At 37.1% G+C, this 21496-nt stretch overlaps 1 protein-coding gene and 1 pseudogene across 4 annotated transcripts in view; both read left to right on the top strand.

Moving 5' to 3' along the window:
* Parp1 (Poly-(ADP-ribose) polymerase) overlaps window positions 1-21496 on the top strand; it is a 636927-nt gene that overhangs the window by 567540 nt on the left and 47891 nt on the right. The window lies entirely within an intron of this gene.
* Window positions 2569-3057, top strand: LOC137236926 (rho GDP-dissociation inhibitor 1 pseudogene; annotated as a pseudogene).

Raw genomic sequence — 21496 nt, 5'->3', positions numbered from 1 at the left:
GACGTTTAAAAATATTCGAAGCATTTACAATTTATTACGAACAACGTACCTACTTAAATAATTTTATTTGAGTTTTTTTAGCTTTTACGAATGTCGTATATGTATATTTCATTAAAACCAAGGCTACAAATTTCATTTTATAAAAAAATTGGACGTACATATACAATGTACTCCAAGACAATGCGATATAAAGCTTTGAAAACAATTCATTGTATTATTTTTTATTACTGATATCAAAGAACTTATAAATAAAACTGTGTGACGAAATAAAAAAAAAAGTTTTGAGTATGCTTCTTGCGATCTATACATCAAGTTGTAGGTCTGCTCGAGTAAACAGAGAGTACATACTCATAATTTCCAAAAAACCACCAAAATTTGGAGTAAGGGGCCAAAACCTCTTTCTCATAGATCGAAGCATATACATAAGTACTGCTTATAACTTTATGATTGTCCGGTCGGTATTTAGCATTAAGCGTGATCCCCAACCCTCGATATTTTTTAAAAACCAAGTGTAATAAATTTAACTAACCCGTCTTAAATTAGCATTAAATATGCTGTAATGAAATACGTTTTCGGTTTTTGATTGGGCATATGGGTTGGGCTAGCTTAAACTTGAGCCAGCCGGACCCTCGATATTTTTTAAAAACAAGTGTAATAAACTTAATTAACCCGTATTAAATTAGCATTAAATATGCTGTAATTAAATGCGTTTTCGTTTTTTGAAAAACAAGCGTAATAAATTTAATTAACCCGTATTAAATTAGCATTAAATATGCTGTAATTAAATATGTTTTCGGTTTTGGATTGGGCATATGGGTTGGGCTAGCTTAAACTTAAGCTAGCCGAACCCTCGATATTTTTTAAAAAACAATTGTAATAAATTTAACGCGTATTAAATTAGCATTAAATATGCTGTAATTAAATATGTTTTCGTTTTTTGATTGGGCATATGGGTTGGGCTAGCTTAAGTTGTTTTTTAAAAAACAAGTGTAATAAATTTAATTAACCCGTATTAAATTAGCATTAAATACGTTTTCGTTTTGTGATTGGGCATATGGGTTGGGCTAGCCGAACCCTCGATATTTTTTAAAATACAAGTGTAATAAATTTAATTAACCCGTATTAAATTTGCATTAAATATTGTGCAATTTAGTACGGTTTCGTTTTTTGATCGCGCTGGAAAGGTTGGGCTAGCTTAAGGGACCTATTTTTGTGTACATTGAAATAGGGGAACTTTTTTTACAATTTTTGTAGTGCTTATAACCGGAAAATGCTTATAGCCGTGGTGCATATACATAAGCGGAAAGTACTGTAACTAAAAATGTGCACTTTTTTTGGAACATTCCTTACAACTCATTATAATGTTCATAAGGGTCGTGCTGAACCCTAGAATATCATACTTCGTCGAAACGACGAGGCATGTTTTTGTTTTTGGTTTTTCTCCTTAAATTTTTGGTTTTTTTGCCTGATTTTTTGTATAGATAATATTAAAAAGCTAAACTGTTTTTGTCTTATTTCATTAAAATATATTAAAAAGAATTTATTAATACAAATTTAAATATCTCTTTTAAACAGGAGACATCCTTTGTACCCTTTTAAATATTACTGTAGTATGATATTCTAGGGTTAAAAAATACTCCGTAAGTCAATAACACATTTCACGCGCCCAACTCTTTTATTTAATTGTCTGATCAACGCCCTAGATTGATGAGAAGTGTGATGACTAGTACCTAGGACCTACCTAATTATTATTACTTAATGCTGGTATTGTTTTCAAGAAAACCGTTTAACTTAAAACTTTTTTTAATTATTTTATTTTCAAGTTTTTAGTCTTAATTGCCTATTATTTCTCATTCTACTTAGTTCATTTAGTGACTCATTATTACAAGGACTATTTCCTGACAATTTGCTACAATCTAAGTCCTCGAACTCCAAAGTATTTTGATGTCACTTCTACCGGACTGTATGTAATATTTGTTCCAAATATGAGCCATATCGGGCCACAGATACGAGTATTTTTAATATCTCGATCCTTGCCGCACCTAGCGGGATTTTTTTTTCATAAAGCGATTTCTATTTCTGTATGTAATATATGTTTCAAATATCAGCCAAATAGGACCACAAATACGTTTATTTTAATATATCAATCCTTGCGCCACCTATCCGCGATTTTTTGCATAGGTCGCTTTCTATTCCAGTATGTAATATGTGTTCCAAATATGAGCCTAATCGGAACACAAATACGATTTTTTTGAATATCTCGATACCTCCGCCATCTAGCGGCGATTTCTATTCATGTATATACATATTATGTGTTCCAAAAATGAGCCAAGTCGGACCACAAATACGGTTTTTTGAAATATTTCGATCCATGCGCCACCTACAGGAGTTTTTTTTGACTTATTATTGCATTGTCATCGGGTTCTGAACTATATTCCAAGTTTGAAGCTTGTAGCTTATCGACTTCACAAACCAGTAAACTTATTAAATTGTCGCAAATATCGGAAGAGGTTGGTTGGAAAGAGGTTCTCGTCATTACGCATTCCCGATTGCTTAAGTAATTTGTCAAACAAAATGTCGACTGAGTCCCATGTTAAAGTTGGTATTCATGATGAGGATATTCATGATAGTACTTATCAGCCACCGCCTGAAAACACAATTGAAGAACTAATGGCTGTAGATCAAGAAGACGAAAGAAAAAAAGAAGCCTTGTTAGGACCTCCACAGGCAGAGAAAATTATTGTCTATGCAAATGATCCGCGAAGAGTGATCGTCAAAAAACTGGCTTTAGTTGTGGAAGAACGCGATGATATGGAGTTGGATTTAACTGGCGATTTAAGTCAACTTAAAAAGCAGGTATCACAGTGGGTGGGTGTCACAGTTGCCAAGATGACGCATATGGTCGGCTCATATCCACCGAAAAAGGATATTCAATTCTATTTAACACCAGCAGAAGAAGCCCCTTCAGGGTTAATGGCGCGGGGTACTTATTCAGTTGCACCTCTCTTTACGGACGATGACAAACATATACACCTTAAATGGGATTGGACCTTTTGAAATGTAAATTCCAGGCGTAGAATATTAAAAGTCGTAAAAGCATCGTAAACCTCGCATATGCCTTTCAAATATACTGGTATTGTAAAGCTTCCGTGCATTTACGATTTTAAATGAGCTGCCCTGACCTGAAGGTTAAGGTTAAGTCATATTTATAGTTTCAAAATTGTAAGGCCTTAATAATTCAGAGTGTATACTTTACATATATTCTAAAGGAATAACTTAAATTCAAAGAAATTACCATATATGTGTATATTTACAACACATTTATCTATTTTTCTGTAATATAGTAAGTAAACAGTAAAAAGACATAGTACGAAAATTTTTCTAAATTCTGTATTTAAGCAAATATTATGCAAAATTTTAATAAAAGTTAATGTATACCGTTTTGTTTAACGTCTAAAATTATGTTTTAATAATAAAATATGAAATAAAAAAATAAAATAAATAAAACCGTTTAAAAAAAAGAATATCTGAAATATGTAAACAGATGAGAGTGGTTTGCATCTAAAGCCTCGAAAGCTAAGGGAGGACATATCGGCCGATATCTTAACTGCACATAGTGGCTTCATATTTTCGTACAATATCCTTTTCTAAATTCACAACAATTATGTGAATTTAACAGCACAGGCAAGTTTTTGTTGCAGACTCCAACTGCATGATGCAATAAATTTCCTTGTGTCACGTTGAAGGAAGTGATGATTAAAGTTTTTTATTATTAATAAATGTTTGAGCAAAAAAATTTATAGCAAATTGTAAAAAATGGGAAAATTGAAAAAATTAACTACTAACTATATTTAATCGGCGTTGCGCCATCTGTTGCAAATCACTGATAATGCTGGATTTGTTTATTGCCAATTACTTTGTTTGACATTCCCAAGTGCTTTTGGTTTATTAACAACTAGCATGCCGGCAGACGTTGTTTTGCCCTAAATTTGGTCTATCAGCATACATTTTAATAAGCTTTATCTTCGTCTCACTCTATCTTTTTCTCAGCCTCCTTCTCACTTTTCTCTTCTCTCAAGTTCTTCTCATTCTTCTTCATCTTTTATTGCCAGTCCCAGAGGGTGGTATGTATTTTGTTGCAGTCCCACTCCGAGTCTCAGTCCTAGCCCTAATCCCAGTCCCAGTCCGTCTCTGGTCTTCTTCCTGGAAAAAATGATCGTAAATACTAATATAGGTTTGGTGGTTAATCAAATATTAAAAATTTTTATTTTAGGTTTGAAGTATAAAAATATTATTAATCATTCATTTTGATATCACCAAAACTTTCATTTACAAAAACTAATTCGATAACAAAATATTTTAAAATATAAAGTACTAGCAGACCCGGCAGACGTTGTTCTGCCCTAAATTTGGTATATCTGCATACATTTTAATAAGCTTTTTCCGTCTAAATCTGTCCTCGCCCCTCTACACTTTTTCCTAATCTTTGTATTCACTCCACCCTCCGTATTTTGCGCTTCATCTATCTTCATCTTCGTCTCATTCTATCTCTTTCTCAGTCTCCTTCTCTCTTTTCTCTTCTCTCAAGTTTTTCTCATTCTTCTTCATATCTTATTGCCAGCCTCAGAGGGTGGTATGTATTTTGTTCCAGTCCCATTCCGAGTCTCAGTCCCAGTCCCACTCCGAGTCTCAGTCTCAGTCCCAGTCCTAATCCCAGTCCCAGTCCGTCTCTGGTCTACTTCCCGGAAAAAAGCATCGTAAATACTAATATAGGCAAATTTATATACCAAATTCAGGCAAATCGAATAGGACGTATGTAAATAGGTATGTGGGTATTATTAATTCATGACTTTATTTCGGATTCGCATGCATATTTATCAGTTTTGCCAGGTTGATGCGACTAAATCGAATATCACAATGAAAATTACTTAAAAGCTCTCAGCAACAGCTTTCATTTGATACCCAAAATACACACACATTCTAGGGGTATCCAGGTCCATGTTTTGGCCTATATCTCGAGACCCTAGTCACCAGTAGGTATGACAACTACCCTCTAGTGAAGCACTCATCAACAGTTTTCCTTTGATATCCATATTGTATAAACATTGTCTCGGGGTATCCGTGTCCACGTTTTGGCCTATATCTCGATACCCAAGACACCCAGCGGTATAAAAAATTATCTGTAGTAAAGCACACATCAACAGCTTCAATTTGATACCCATAATGTAAAAAGGCATCCTAGTGTTACCCTGATCCACGTTTTGGCCTATATCTCGAGACCCTAGTCACCAATAGGTATGAAAGCTACCCTGTACTAAAGCACTCATCAACAGCTTTCATTTGATATCCATATTGCATAAACACAATCTAGGGGTGCCCGGGTCCATTTTTTGGCCTATATCTCGAGACCCTAGTCACCCAGGGTACGAGAAATACCCAGTGTCAAAGTACTCATAAACAGCTTCCATTTGATACCCATATTGTACAAAAACTTCCTGGAGTTACCCGGGTCCATGTTTTGGCCTATATCTCGAGACCCTAGTCACCCGGTATCAAAGTACTCATTATATAAACCTTCCCCGTGGAAAAATACATATATATACCAATTTTCATAATAATCGGTCCAGTATTTTTGGAGTTAATCGATGACATACATACAAACATTCATTTTTATATATATAGATTAGGCCGGGTCGATTTGTGGGGAGGCAAAAAAATCGCCCATTGCTCTGTGAAAATCATATTGTAGGGATCCAAATAAGAAACTTTGCCGAAGGAACCATACCTCTAAAACGAATTCTGATGTCCCCCCCCTTTGGGTCGTTGGGGCAAATTTTGAAAAATCCCACTTTGAAATGCCCATGTTTTTTCTTTTTGGAGTTTATTTTTCTCTTTAGAAATTTATTTAGTCAGAACATATGTAAATGAAAAAATGAATTTAACTTAGTAATAGAAAAGAAATTTAAAAAAATTATTAGGAATTAGCGTTTTTACAACGCCCTTTTAAAACCAAGGCATCACTGTGATGCATTTGCATGTCGTAAACATAGTTGTGTTTTAAAAAATGAAGGTATCACTGTGACACAATTGGAGATCGTAAAATTGCTTGTGTTGTTTTTTTTAAGCCACCACAAGACACAGCAGGTAGAATTGAAATTGCCCCTACCCAAAAGTTCGACCCAAATTGGGGGACATCAGAATTCGTTTTAGAGGTATGGTTCCTTCGGCAAAGTTTCTATTTTGATCCCTAGAATACGATTTTCACAGAGCAATGAGCGATTTTTAAATCGACCCGCCCTAATATAGATATACGGCTAAACCGATTTGGGATTTCAAAATCAACTAACCAACATCTCTCCTTCCTGCATCTTTCCTAAAAATTTCATGGCAATCTTTCTATCCGTTCTCGAGTTATGGAGTGACAATCAAAATGTACACTTCTTGTTATATATATAGATAAAATACAAAGTTAATAATTTAATAACAAATAATAAACAATATATTTACTCATTATATTTGGTAGTAAACCAAATATTTTATTTATCTTGAGTTTCAATATTTTAAAAACTAATTAGAACTTTCTTTTATTTGAAGTATTCAAAAGTTTTCAACTTTAAACGAAAACTTGATTAAAAATTATTTTTAAAAATTAAAATACAAAGTACAAAGTAGTTAACACTACATTCCCCCCCCCCCCCCCCCCCCCCTCCCCAAGAAAATTTAAAATGGATAAATAATTAATTAATATTAAATGTAACTTTTCTTTCTTTTTTCTTGTTTAATGTATTTGTATTTAAATTAGTGTTAATAAGTATGTTTGCTGGTTTAAGTAAATCAATTGAAATATTTTTAATAGTATTTTTGTATTGAATTGTAAATGTTTTATGTTTCTTAGAGATAACTTTAAAAGGTCCTTCATAAAGTGATTCTAAATTAGATTTACGAAGAACTTTAACAAAAACATACTCACAATTTTCCAATTTTTTAGGAACGGAAAAGTTTTCTTTATTATGATGAAAAAATTTAGAACGAACAAGCGAAAAATATTCTCTTAATTTGTGAAGAGCGTCATTAGAAAAATCATGTTCTTTATTACTATTGAAAACAATTAATTCACCAGGTATTCTAAGTGTTTGGCCATAAACAAGTTCAGCAGATGAACATTTTAAATCTTCTTTAATAAAAGTTCGTAAACCAAGAAGAATGAATGGCAAAATGTCAAACCAATGAACCGAGTCCTTTGATGCTATAATTGAAGTTCGATGAAATCTCTATCATGCCATTTGCTTGGGGATGGTAAGGAGATGTATGAATTTTATGAGAACCTAATAGTTTAGTTAATTCCGTATAAAATTTTGAAGTGTATTGTGAACCTTGATCTACTGTAATATTTAATGGTATACTAAATCGTGGTATATAATTTTGAATAAAAGTTTTTACTATAGTATTTGTTGAAATGTCTTTAAGTGGATAAGCTTCATGTCAACGTGAAAATCTGTCAATAATTGTGAAAATATAACAATTTTCATTTGAAACTGGAAGAGGTCCAACAATATCTATATGAATATGTTCAAAACGACCTGATGGTATTTAAATTTTTTGAATTTGAGATTTAGTATGTCTTGAAATTTTGGATTTTTGACAATTGATGCAAGATGAAGTCTAATCATTAATTTCTTTACGCATGTTAGGCCAATAATATTTATTTTGAATTAATTTTCTAGTTGTTCTTATACTTGGATGAGATAATGAGTGAATTCTGTCGAATATAATTCTTCTCATAGAATGTGGAACATAAGGTCTAAAAGGTTGTAGAGAAACATCATCATCATCATCATCATCATCACACCATATATTTAAATTAATAACTGGAATATGAATTTCTGTTAAATTACTTTTAGAATTTTGACCAGAAATAGTTTTTTGTAAAAATGTATCAGTTTGTTGTTCTTTATATAAAGTTTCTAAATTTATATCTTGAGTTGAAATTGCATTTATTTCTGGAATACGAGAAAGTGTATCGGCAACTATGTTGTCTTTTCCACGTATATTTTGTATATCATTTATAAATTGAGCAATATATATTTAAGATGACGTAGTTGACGAGGAGACCTATCTACTTTAGAATTTAGAACATGAATTAAAGGTTTATGATCAGTATAAATTGTAAAAGTTCTACCTTCAAGAAAATGTTTAAAATGTTTAATTGAATTATAAATTGCCAAAAGTTCACGATCAAATGTTGAATATTTACTTTCTGTTGTAGTTAATTTTCTAACCCTAATCCAGGGTGTTATGCGGACCGTGCCTATTGGACGATTTGCAGCCAGGGGATAAATTCGGCTGTATTCGAACGGAGCCTTCCCGATACCGGGTCACCTCGGGAAGTATTTATGGCCTTACCACAGTAAGGGGCGCTGCTGTGGCGGACGGTTCTTTCCCCGTATATAATACTGCACCGCTGAGCCCGCCTTGTCGGGCAGGTGGTCGTACGACCAAGATGAACGACTCATTACCTGATTGTAATAATGACGATGTAAAGAGGAGGACTAAGTCACAATCCAAGGACGAGAAATACGAATTAAGCGATGCGTCGGACTCGGGGAGCGAGAGGAGTGCTGATTCAATGAACTCCGTGTTGGAGAAGCACACAAATGAAAACGGAACAGAGGAAGTAAAAGAGCTCTCTCGCAGTACTAAGAATTGTACAACGCTTGGGAGCAGTGGTCGACCAAACAGAAGTGGAGATCGAGCGCTTGGAATGGGCCCATGAAGCGGTACAAGTAGGTCGAAGGCAGTTCAAAAGGTTTGCTGCGGGAAACCCTAGGTTCTGCAATCGGTACGAGGAGGAAGAAGCGTCGAATGGCAGAATGAAGACGCAACGTTCGGCGGAAGGCGACAAGCCTGCTTTCAAGAGGCACAAAGGACCCAGTCCCAGAGCCGCGAGGCAGGGCAGTCGCTAGACAAGTAGGCCCAAATCTGTAAGACAGATGGGCCCCAATAGCGAGGTAGCAACTACCTCGAAAGCTGCGAGTCAAAGGGAAGTTCCAACTACGGAAGTAGGAGATAAGCCAAAGGGAGATAACGCTAAGACTCCGGCTTTCTCGGAGGTGCTAAAGGGATTTAACGCTAAGACTCCGGCTTTCTCGGAGGTGCCAATGGGAGATAACATTAAGACTCCGGCTTTCCCCGAGAAGATGAGTGATGCGGCAAAGCAGTCGCTGACTGTGGCGCTGGTTGATCGTAGCAGTCCTTTCGGACAACTGACTACTGAAAGGTGGAGATCTGTGGAAAGGGAGCTTATTAGCTTAATGCTTAAGATGATGCGGGAACAACCAAGTAAGCCCCTTCCAACCTTTGGTGTGAAGATGATAGCGTGTGACAACATTATGAGCTTGCGGTGGCTGGAGGAAGTGGTTCCAAACCTACAAAGGCAAGGCACGAACGCGCGGTTTGAGGTGGTGGATAAAGCGCAAATCCCCACAGTACCAAAAGTTAAGGTATGGATACCATGCGTGATGAAGTCGGAGGATACACTGCAACTTCTGCAGAATCTGAACATACCGACAGAGGATTGGAAGGTACTTACTGTATCTCGGCCTACCGAGGATATTCAGTTGTACATCTTCCAAATAAACAAGCAGGCGGAGGATATTTTGTACACGCAGCTTGGCAAAATGTCCTTTGGCACTGGCAAAATTTACATGCGACTCAGGAGAAGTCCCGAGGATAAAAACCCTAACAGGCTAGAGGTGGGCGAAGTCGAAATGGACCTCAAAAGCCTAAGGGAAAAAAGATAGGTGGAAGTCCCCGACGTCACCACAAAGGTGATAGAAGAGGACCAATCGCCAAATGGTGCTGTGACTCGCACAGAGGAACACCCGGCACAACAGTCACGAGAGGCTGAAGGGGGTCTCGAATACTCTAATCCAAAAGGGCAAGGGGAGGACGACGACGTCACGATGAAGGTGCTGGAGGGGGACAAACAGCCCAATGGTGCTGCGAGTCCTACAGATAAACCTCCAACACAGTAAAGTGGCGTCGAGCGAACTCCTCCTAACCCTTGAGGAGGGTTCGTTTGACACGGCGCTGATCCAGGAGCCGTGGCTCTCATCGAGAGGAAAGGTTTCTGGACTTAGCACGCGCGGGTTTGGCGTTTACTGCGCGCAAACGGAAGGACGGGTGCGAGCTGTAGTAATGGTAAGGAAACAGCTGCATTCATATATGCTGCCTAATTACACCACTGAGGAGCTCGTAGCGGTGGCCGTTGAGCAAAAGAATAAGCAGGCATTTATCCTGGCGTCCTGCTACATGGCCCATGCTGCGGAGGTTCCACCGATGGAGTGCAAAAGGCTAGTACAGGAGGAAGGGCGCAAAGGGCGGTTGGTCATAGGTGCAGATGCAAATGCGCCCCTCAATGCGTGGGGAAGAGCAGATACGAACGAGGGGGGCGAATCTCTATTTTGTCACATCCTGCAAACCAATTTGCAGATAGCCAACTGGGGAAATGTCCCTACATACATTGGTCCAACATCCAGCAATATTCTGGATATTACATTGAGATCCGAGCGTGATATATCAAGGTATGATTGGATGGTTCTTGATAGACCATCCTTCCCCCGACCATGCGTATATCAGCTTCAGCATCCTTCTAAAGAGGGTAGAGAAGGGAGGAACCTTTAGAAACCCTAGGTCAACGAACTGGACTAAATTCCAGAAACATGTAGAAACAAAGAGGGACAACCCAAAGAGGTTGCCAATGTGGAGGAACTGGAGGAGTCGGATGAATTCCTAACAAGGACACTTATGACTGCGTATAACAAAGCTTGCCCTCTAAGAAGATTCAGAAGAAAAGCAAAGCCGCCATGGTGGAGCAATGAGATGAGTCTTCTAAAAAGACAGGTAAAAGAAATGTTTAAGCTCACATAGACCACGGAATGCGAAGCGTGTCGGGACGAGTACAGGGATCTACTGAGGATCTACAAGCGTGAAATTACCAGGGCTAAGAGAAACTCATGGAAAAGTTTCTGTACGGACATAGAGTGCTCCAGCGAAACAGCACGGTTGAAAAAAGTCCTAGCAAAGGGAAACATAGTCCAGGGACTAATAAAGAAAGAGAACGGGGAATGGTCACGTAATAGTGAGGAATCCCTTTAGGTGCTTCTCGATACACATTTCCCATCGGGAGACGGTTTAGAAGAGCCAGCAGACATCACTCACACTTCGATCACGGAGCTAGTAGTGCCGGGCTTGGTGACCGATACCAAGATAGAATGGGCAGTGAAAACGTTACCAAGTTTAAATCGCCGGGCCCAGACGGTATATGCTACAAGTTTCAAGTATGGCGGTCGTGGAATGGCTTAAAATAATATTCGATGGGTGCATAAGACTGAATCATGTACCACACTCTTGGAGAACTGCTCATGTAGCTTTTCTACCAAAGGCGGGAAAGATCGGTCACGTGTATCCCAAAGACTATAGACCCATTAGCTTAACATCATTTCTGCTCAAAATCTTTGAGAGGCTGACAGATGTGTACATAAAGTCCAACGTGGATGAAAAGCTGCTCTCCACAACACAGCATGCGTACACCAAAGGCAAGTCGGTAGACACCGCATTGCATAGGGTGGTAATAAGCAAAGATAAATCCCTGGAATATAAGGAGTATGCTCTAGGAGTCTTCTTGGACATTGCCGGAGCTTTCAATAATGTTGCAAAATGGGCGATTATGGATGGTATTAATTACATTAAAGTACATCCTGCCTTAATCAGATGGATCGGCTGCATGTTAAATTGCAGAAAGATTACATCACAATGGGGATTGTACGAGCCCACGAAATCAATGGACAGGGGCACGCCGCAGGGAGGGGTGCTATCACCTCTGCTGTGGACGCTGGTCATCAACCAACTGCTCAGGCAATTCGATGAGGGACCCGTAAAACTTACGGCTTACGCAGATGACGTTGCAGTTGTCATAAGTGGAAAGTGCCTTCCAGCGATTAGTTCTTTGATGGATCGGGCGCTTCGGGATATTCATACCTGGACTTCTAATGTCGGGTTGAAAGTCAATGCGGAGAAGACGGATATGGTCTTGTTTACATAGAGGTACAAGGTCCCAAATTGGATCAGGCCTAAGTTAGGAGGGGTGACCTTACAGGAGAAACCTTGCACAAAATATCTAGGAATCATCCTAGACAGTAAGCTGTCATGGAAGCTCAACGTGGAGGAGAGGGTCAAGAAGGCCTCAACGGCACTCTATGCATGTAAAAGAATGCTGAGGTGTACGTGGGGCCTATCGCCCTCCCTTTCTCGTTGGGTTTTTACAGCGATTGTAAGCCTTATTCTATACTATGGAGTTCTTGTTTGGTGGAAAATCACACAAAAAACAACATACCTCAAAAAATTAGAGGAGGTATGCAGACTATCGATGCTTAGCATTACGGGAGCCCTGAAAACAACCCCGACGGCTGCACTGTATGCCATTCTGCACATTCCACCTGTAGACCTGGCAGCAAAGAACATAGCACTAACAACCGCAACCAGGCTCGGTGCATCGGGGCAGCTTGAGCGCCGACCATATGGCCATAGTAGTATAGCGTCATCAATCACAAGACAAACAGACTAGCTGATTCCCTATCTGCGCTTCGAGGGAGATCTTAAGGCCACAATAGAGGTGGACGGTTGGCGCAATGGTGCGGAAATGGCGGACGAGGCGATACATGTGTACACAGATGGTTCCAAAGTAGTGGAAGGAGTAGGGTCTGCGGTATACTGTGCTGATCGGGAAATAAGCAGATGCCACAGGCTGCTGGATTACTGTAGCATTTTCCAGCGGAAATATTAGCCGTAACCAAAGCAGTAGAAACCCTGGAAAAGAATAGCTTAAGCTGCAACCGTGTTAACTTTTATATTGACAGTCAAGCAGCAATTAAGGCAATAATCTCGCATAGCACAGCATCTAAATTTGTGTTAGAGTGTAAGCAGTCTCTGGAGAGAATCGGGACAGGGAGAAGCATACATCTATATTCTGTCCCAGGGCATATGGGAATAGATTGGAATGAAAAAGCGGACGAACTAGCTAGAAAGGGCGCACCCTTGAAGCTTGCTCCGTAGACGTCCCAATTAGACTGGGCGAGATTAAGCGTAGGCGAGAGGTGCACATGATCGACCAAGCGGGAAAGGCGTGGGTTCAAGCGCAGGGCTGTAAAGTGTCGAAGATTATGTGTAGGTCTTACAACCTTAGACTAACAAAGTTGCTTCTATCATTGCAAAGAGAGAACTGTACACTCATGACGGGTATTCTGACGGGACACTGCCTTCTGTCGTCACATGCCTTTAAATTAGGCTTGGTCAGTGATAACAGATGTAGGAAGTGCGGGTTGGAGGAGGAAACGATCGAGCACGTTCTGTACTCATGCCCTGCACTTGCCAGGCTAAGACTCTAGCTATTAGGAGTGATACAGCTGTCAGATCTAGAAGCAGCAAGTGGCTTAAGTCCTAGGAAGCTTCTAGTATTTGCCAAGAGGACGGAGTTATTTTATAACATAGGTCCTGGTTTTTGACAGGGTTTTTCAGTTTTGTCGTTAAAACAAACTTCTGGTAACACTACGGACTCAATCAGTCTATGTGAGGTCCTCATGGGCCGGCCAGTTCAACCTAACCTAACCTAAGCTAAGGGTTCTATTATATTATTGCTAGCTAGTTTGTTGAAGAACTGCTCCAATAGCAACATTTGATGCATCTACTGCTGGTAAAGTACCATTTTTGTCGAAATGTGTAAGTAAAGTATTTTTAGCAAAAAGTTTTTTAACATTTTCGAAAGCTGTTGTGCTTTCATTTGTCCAATTTAATTGTTTGAGTTTGTTTTTAATTGCATGTGTTAACATTTCATGCAGAGAGCTAAGTTCTGTTGCTAACATTTTAATATATGTATCTGTGATAGTAATATACCATACCTAAAAATTTTTGTAACTTATTTATAAAAATCAGGTTTTCAAAATTTGTTATGATTTCAATTCGATCTAAAGATGGTTTAATACCTTCGCCTGCAATTTCGTAACTTAAGAAATTTAATTTATTTACACCGAGAGTACATTTTGAAGGTTTGATATTTAAATTATATTCTTCAAGTCTTTTGAACACTGATTTTGATTGATTTATATGTTGATCTTCATTATCAATGGCAATAAGAATGTCTTCAATGTATGTAAATACAAAATCAAAATCAGGAAATACTTCATTAATAAAGCGTTTGAAAGTTTGAGCACTGTTTCGTAAACTAAAAGGCATTCTTACGAATTCAAATATTCCAAAAGGGGTAGTTATTGCTGTTTTATGAATGTCTTCTGCCATTGGAATTTGGTGGTAAGCACGTACAAGATCAATTTTGGAAAAAATTGTTTGTTTTTAAATCAATTCTTAAATCCTCGATATGTGGTGAAGGATACCGATCTGGTGTAGTAATAAAATTTAGTCTTCGATAGTCTCCGCAAGGTCTCCAATCATTTGGTTCTTCTTTAGGAACGAGATTAAGTGGAGATGCAATAGGAAAATTTGAAGTCTGCATATACCCGTTTTAACTAAAAATTCAACCTCAGCTTTAGCAATTTTAAGTTTGATTGGATCAAGACGTCTGGGTTTCGAAAATGGTAAAACACCTTTTGTTTCTATCCTGTGAACCGTAAGGTGTTTAGCTTTTTTAGTATAATCTAGTTCACAGGTAATAGACGAAAATTCATCAGGTAATTTTGAAAACTTATTTTCGACACTAGGAATTTTGAGTGAGAAAATATCAGAAAATCCAGAAGATCCAGCAACTTTAATTTTTGTAGTAGAATCCACTATAACCTTAAATTTTGTTCGGAATTTGAATTATGATTTTGATTAAAATTGCATGTGGGTATACATTTAAGAGCGTTATTCTTAAATTTTTTGTGATAACAAATATTTTGTGAATTAAAATTTCGATTTTTAGAAAAACGTCTGGGTCTTGAAAGATTTCGAGATTTAGATCTATTTCTTTCTTTAGATCTAGAATGGATTTGTAATTGATTAATGTCATTTGATATTTTATTTAAATTTTGATAAATAGCTGTAGTTTATTCAGGTAAATTTTTAACGCATTGTTCTAAAATATTATTATTTATACTCGAAACTACAGGAGATTTGAAAGAATGGGGTTTGTTTATTAAATCAAAAAGTTTGTCAGCCAATGTAATTACATCATCTTTGATTGTTACTAGAAGTTAAATGGATTTGTATTTCTTGTGGCAATTTACGAATCCACAATTTAAAGAGTAATTCTTGGCTAACAATGGAGTCAGAACCTATAAGTGATTTCATAAATCTGAATAGTTCAGATGGTGAATGATCATCAAGTTCAGTTTTGGAAAATAATTGTTCTAATCGTTTTTCTTCATTAAGAGAAAATCTTTCACATAAAATTTTTTTGATTGTATCATATTTATTGAAAAGATAAATATATATAAAAATTATACTTACTTATAATTAAAATTAATAAAAAAATATTAAAACTAATAAGTAGTTGATTGATGATTGTAAAGATTTTAAGCAAATCAATTGCGTTTTTTTTGACGTGATAACAATTAAATACATCGTTGTTTATGTCATGGTTTTGTTATGCAATGGGCTTGTTATGCAATGGCTTTGTTGTTTTCTTTATACATATCTCCATTTTCATCGTGATGTCTTCATTTTAAATCCGTTCTTGTATGTACTGCGCTCAAAATTGTTGTAGTAGCTCTTGTTGTTGTGGCGTGGATAACCCAACCGTTGTTTTAAAGCGTATTATGTTGTAAACGCGTTGATAGTTATTATACGATTTTTTGGCACATTAAATTGTACAGATATAGTTTCGTTAAATGAAGCACAAGTTATTCACTATTTCTTTTATTAGTATAGTATAGTATAGTATAGTATTTAGGTATCGCAAGGAGAATTCACTTAGGATTTGCATTTAGTTTTTTAATCATCAAATAGATAAAATTCCAATAGTTTCAAAAATATATATTTGCTCTTTATGCAAACTAACTTTCTATGCGTTTATAGTTTGCTTAAAACAAACTTTCTATGCGTTTATAGTTTGCTTAAAATTTTCTTTAAAATTTCACTTCACTTTTTCACTTTAAAAAGCGTTTAAAGTTGTTTTTTTTTATTAGCAAGTAATGTTATATATTTAATGTTTATATTAAGCTAAATGCATCCTGCATGCATGTTTCGGTTTTGTTTTATTTTTTGTTTATAGTTTCAGCTGTAGTTCAACTAGACACCTGTGTTTGCGTTTCAAGACAATTCTGGTTGTCTAACTGAACCATTCACTTTCATTTAAAGCTTCTTATTAGTGTCGAAGGCTTTTGTGTTTTGCTATGGCTTCTGAATGCACGTCGCTGCATCAAAAAAAAAACTAACGTTTTGTATGTCCTTTCATTAGCTAGGTTTTAAAGTAGGTCCGTTGGTGAGATCACCAATATATTTGGTGGTTAACCAAATATTAAAAATATTTATTTAAGGTTTGAAGTATAAAAATATTATTAATCAAAAGTTTTCATTTTGATATCACCAAAATTTTCATTTATAAAAACTAATTCGATAACAAAATATTTTAAAATATAAAGTATAAAATACACAGTTAATAATTTAATAACAAATAATAAACACTATATAGGCAAATTTATATACCAAATTTTAGGCAAAGCGAATAGGACGTATGTAAACAGGTATGTGGGTATTATTAATTCATGTCTTAATTTCGGTTTCACATGCATATTTATCAGTTTTGCTGGCTGATGCGACTAAATCGAATATCACAATGAAAATTACTTTAAAGCTGTCAGCAACAGCTTTCATTTGATATCCATATTACACACACATTCTAGGGGTATCCGCGTCCACGTTTTGGCCTATATCCCGAGACCCTAGTCACCAATAGGTATCAAAACTACCCTGTACCAAAGCACACATCAACCGCTTCAATTTGATAGCCATAATGTAAAAACACATTCTATTCCTATCCTGATCCACGTTTTGGCCTATATCTCGGGACCCTAGTCACAAATAGGTATGAAAACTACCCTGTACTAAAGCACACATCAAAAGCTTCAGTTTGATACCCATAATGTAAAAACGCATCTTAGTGTTACCCTGATCCACGTTTTGACCTACATATATCTCGAGACCCTAGTCACTAATAGGTATGAAAACTACCCTGTACTAAAGCACTCAACAGCTTTCATTTGTTATCCATATTCTATAAACACATTCTAGGGGTACCCTGGTCCACGTTTTGGCCTATATCTCGAGACCCTAGTCATCCAGGGGTAAGAAAATTACCCTCTACTAAAGCACTCATCAACAGCTTTTATTTAATATCCATATTCATTTCATATCCATATTCTATAAACAAATTCTAGGGGTACCCTGGTCCACGTTTTGGCCTATATCTCGAGACCATAGTCACCCAGGGGTATGAAAATTACCCTCTACTAAAGCACTAATCAACAGCTTTCATTTATTATCCATATTCTATAAACACATTCTAAGGGTACCCGGGTCCACATTTGGGCCTATATCTCGAGACCCTAGTCACCCAGGGGTATGAAAATTACCATCTACTAAAGCACTCATCAACAGCTTTCATTTGTTATCCATATTTTATACACATTCTAGGGGTACCCAAGTCCACGTTTTGGCCTATATCTCGAGACCCGAGTCACCCAGGGGTATGAAAATTACCCTCTACTAAAGCACTCATCAACAGCTTTTATTTAATATCCATATTCATTTCATATCCATATTCTATAAACACATTCTAGGGGTACCCTGGTCCACGTCTTGGCCTATATCTCGAGACCCTAGTCACCCAGGGGTATGAAAATTACCCTCTACTAAAGCACTAATCAACAGCTTTCATTTGTTATCCATACTCTATAAACACATTCTAGGAGTACCCGGGTCCACGTTTTGGCCTCGAGGCCCTGTGCGTCGATCGCAACCAAACCTATGTGCAAACCACCGCGTGAGGTATATGCAACATATGTGAAAGTTTGAACAAAATCGACGGGCGCATCTCTTCAAACACCGGCTACCAACTAAAACATATTTTAGTCTTTCTTTTTATATATAAGATTGTTTTTGTTTTTATCGGCCTAATGATAAATGATTCAAAGTTCGATTCGAGCTCAAGGCCAGAACAATAATTTTTTTTTTAATGAGAATACTTTGTTGAAGATTATTCGAGCTCGAGGCCAAATACATATCTATTATTAAAACACGATTGGTTAATCAAGATATATCATTATTTTATTGGTTTCGATATTTCGAGTTCATTCTGAACTCATTATCAAGACTGTAACTAAACATAAAAACATCAAAAAATTAAAATCATAAAAAACATATAATAATGCGTAAGCACGTACCTCCACTCCTCAGCAGTGTCACTGATCGACTGGTTTAACAATATTAAAATACAGAAGAACAAGTAGTTAAAATAGATAGAAATATGTAAACAACTAAAAACAGTAATTATACACAAAAATAGTACACTAACAATTATACATTGAATATCAATAGTGAGCGACGCTCAGCTCTTTGGTTGCTATATATGTAACATAATGAGAATGGCGGCCACCGTGGTGTGATGGTAGCGTGCTCCGCCTACCACACCGTATGCCCTGGCTTCATACCCCGGATAAAGCAACATCAAAATTTTAGAAATAAGTCTTTTCAATTAGAAGACATTTTTCTAAGCGGGGTCGCCCCTCGGCAGTGTCTGGCAAGCGCTCCGAGTGGATTTCTGCCATGAAAAGCTCTCAGTGAAAACTCATCTGCCGTGCAGATGCTGTTCGGATTCGGCATAAAACAAGTAGGTCGCGTCCGGCCAATTTGTAAGTAAAATCAAGAGGAGCACGACGCAAATTGGAAGAGAAGCTCGGCCTTAGATCTCTTCGGAGGTTATCGCGCCTTACATTTATTTTTTTTATTTTAATGAGAATGGAACATAATGGGGGTACACATGTGCAAATTTGTTTGCCAAACGTGTTTTGTTTCAGAAAACGTTTTTCAAACTGAAAACGTGAGCTGCCGGATTCCAGACTAGTTTCTCTCGATGGAAGTTAGGAAGGAATTAATATTAAAATTGCAATAGATTTTATTTCAAGAAATATGCAGTGGAAAAAACAGAAAGAGAGTTTAAAGGAGCAAGCATGCAATTGCTACAATGTTACCTTTAATATACATTCAGGGACTCTGCGTTCTGGCGGTGTGATGTTTTAATGGTGGTTAAAAACTTGTTGATCCAACTTACGAGCGTGTGTATACTGCTGCGGCTTTAATCCAAGTGACCGAGTCCCATTCCACGCGTTCCGTTTACCCCCAAACTAACAGGCCTTCGGCGGGGTAACTTAACGAAACGTCCCTTTTTCTTTTAGTATAAATGCTAACGGCCGTAACAAATAAGCGGTTCTGTATTAAATTGCATTAGGGTGGCCGGCCCTTAATTTTCCTTTGGGGTTAGCCTGCTGGCCTAAACATGCCGGCCCCCTTACGGTACGCAACCTCGCCTTGGCCTGTTACTAGAGTAGACAATATCTAGAAGGAGAAAAATGAGAGATTTGTGGATGGACCGTACGCATGAGTTCAAAAGTATAAAATATTCTTTATTTAAAAAAAATAGCAGTTCAGCTTCAAAATTAATTTTTGTGGATCTTTATATCTACGATGGTTTTAGGCTCGGGATACTCCAGCGAGCACTCATCATACATATGGCTATTTGAAATAGATACATCCAATATTTGGGTAGAGATGTTCGGTGCATTAGAAACCATATGGAGTATATTTACAGCAGCATAAGGATGATTCGGTAAAGAGCTGCAAAAAATCACAAATTGTGTAATATTCAGCAGATGATCGGGACTCTGGCTGCGTGGATTAATATCCAAAAGAATTTTATTCAGACCAACCAATATGTTTGGACAATTTGCAGTAAGATGACAGTCTAGAAACAACTTTTGCTTTTTTTTGACCTTCTTCGATTATCAAAAGGCAAAAATGAGATTTCCTTTTGCATCTGCAACAGTATGTGGTGTCCCAACGATGAGCTTCGATCATCTTGCTCTTTAAAATCGCTAGGTGTTGGTTCATAAATCCTTACTAAATAATTAATTATCCTCAAACATTTTAAGACGATTTCCCATTTCTACGTCTGGTTTTTGTATGGTCGGTCGTAAAATTAAAAACAAAATTACATCAATGATAAATGTTACATATGGTTATACACCCGGTTTTCTTTGATCTGCACCTAAATTCTTTGGTATGTCGGCATTTAACAACGAATAAACTAGATCTAATATTCCCCGAGAACGAGAAGATTTTTCGAGGCGAGATTCATTCTGTTCTATTTCTGTTTGAGGATTGCATTCACAGTGGGATCCCTGAGTCGGAAAAGTTGGTATAATTTGAGCTGATTCGATCATGTTCCATAGCATTGTTGCTGTTTCTTTAGATTTGTCCAGCGCGGACAATGTCTCCAAAATATGTCCTTTCACCACAAGTGGCACTGGGAAACTCAACAAACCCAGAAGGATTTGCAATGCTGCCCAATTCGGGTTTTCACAAATTGCTATACGTGATAATTCATCATAATTAGCCACACATCGTGTCACTTCGAGTACTGCTTGTAAGGCTTCCATTTCTTGAGGATTAATGCCGCGGTTCAAATGGCGTTTGTAAGATGTTTCACTACCAACACAATGTTCCTGTCGCAAATTCGAATAGTATTGAATTATAGATCCAAAGAAATGTTCCCAAGATAAAGTTGTACTGCCAGTCAGCCCAGAGGCTTGTTTCAAAAGATTGAAAGTATTTCGCGCAGACCTCTCACAGCTTGTCAAACAAGCTCTCATTTTTAATAGGCAATACGTAGCATCTCATTTCAAAGTTATGTTCTGAGTTATATGGTGGTTCCAAGACCTCTTTCGAAAATCCCATAACCGTTCGAGCGGTTTCATCCGCCTTTCCCCTTAATTCTGTTACTTGAGAATGCATAAACTCGATGAATTCAGTAATTAGCATATGGATACGACGGTAGAAAAAGTCATGCCGATATAATGGTTTCTTTTCTAATATTAAACAGATATAATTATAATTTAAACAAGTAAGAACGGGACTGTCTTCGGCTGTGCCGAAGACTTCATACCTTTCATGAATGGGGCTGAACAATAATCTTATCCCGTTCGTAATCTCCGAATAATCGGATGTATAAGATAAGAAATATATAGTGAACAGATCTACATACCTTAACGATTTTTAAGATAAATATAAAATAAAAAACGGGTAGGTACTTTGTGTGAGGATGCAAAGTTTCAGGTTTTTTGTGGTCTGCGTGTAAAAACTATGACTACGAATCACGTATTTCAAAAATATATGACGAAAACGTAACTATTTGATGAAATTTGATGAATTTTGAAGATTCTAGCCGTAA

Source organism: Eurosta solidaginis, chromosome 1, assembly GCF_040869045.1.
Source record: "Eurosta solidaginis isolate ZX-2024a chromosome 1, ASM4086904v1, whole genome shotgun sequence".
NCBI classification, from domain to species: domain Eukaryota; kingdom Metazoa; phylum Arthropoda; class Insecta; order Diptera; family Tephritidae; genus Eurosta; species Eurosta solidaginis.
Note: the sequence above shows the minus strand (reverse complement) of the source record. Positions and strands in the feature narration are given on the sequence as shown.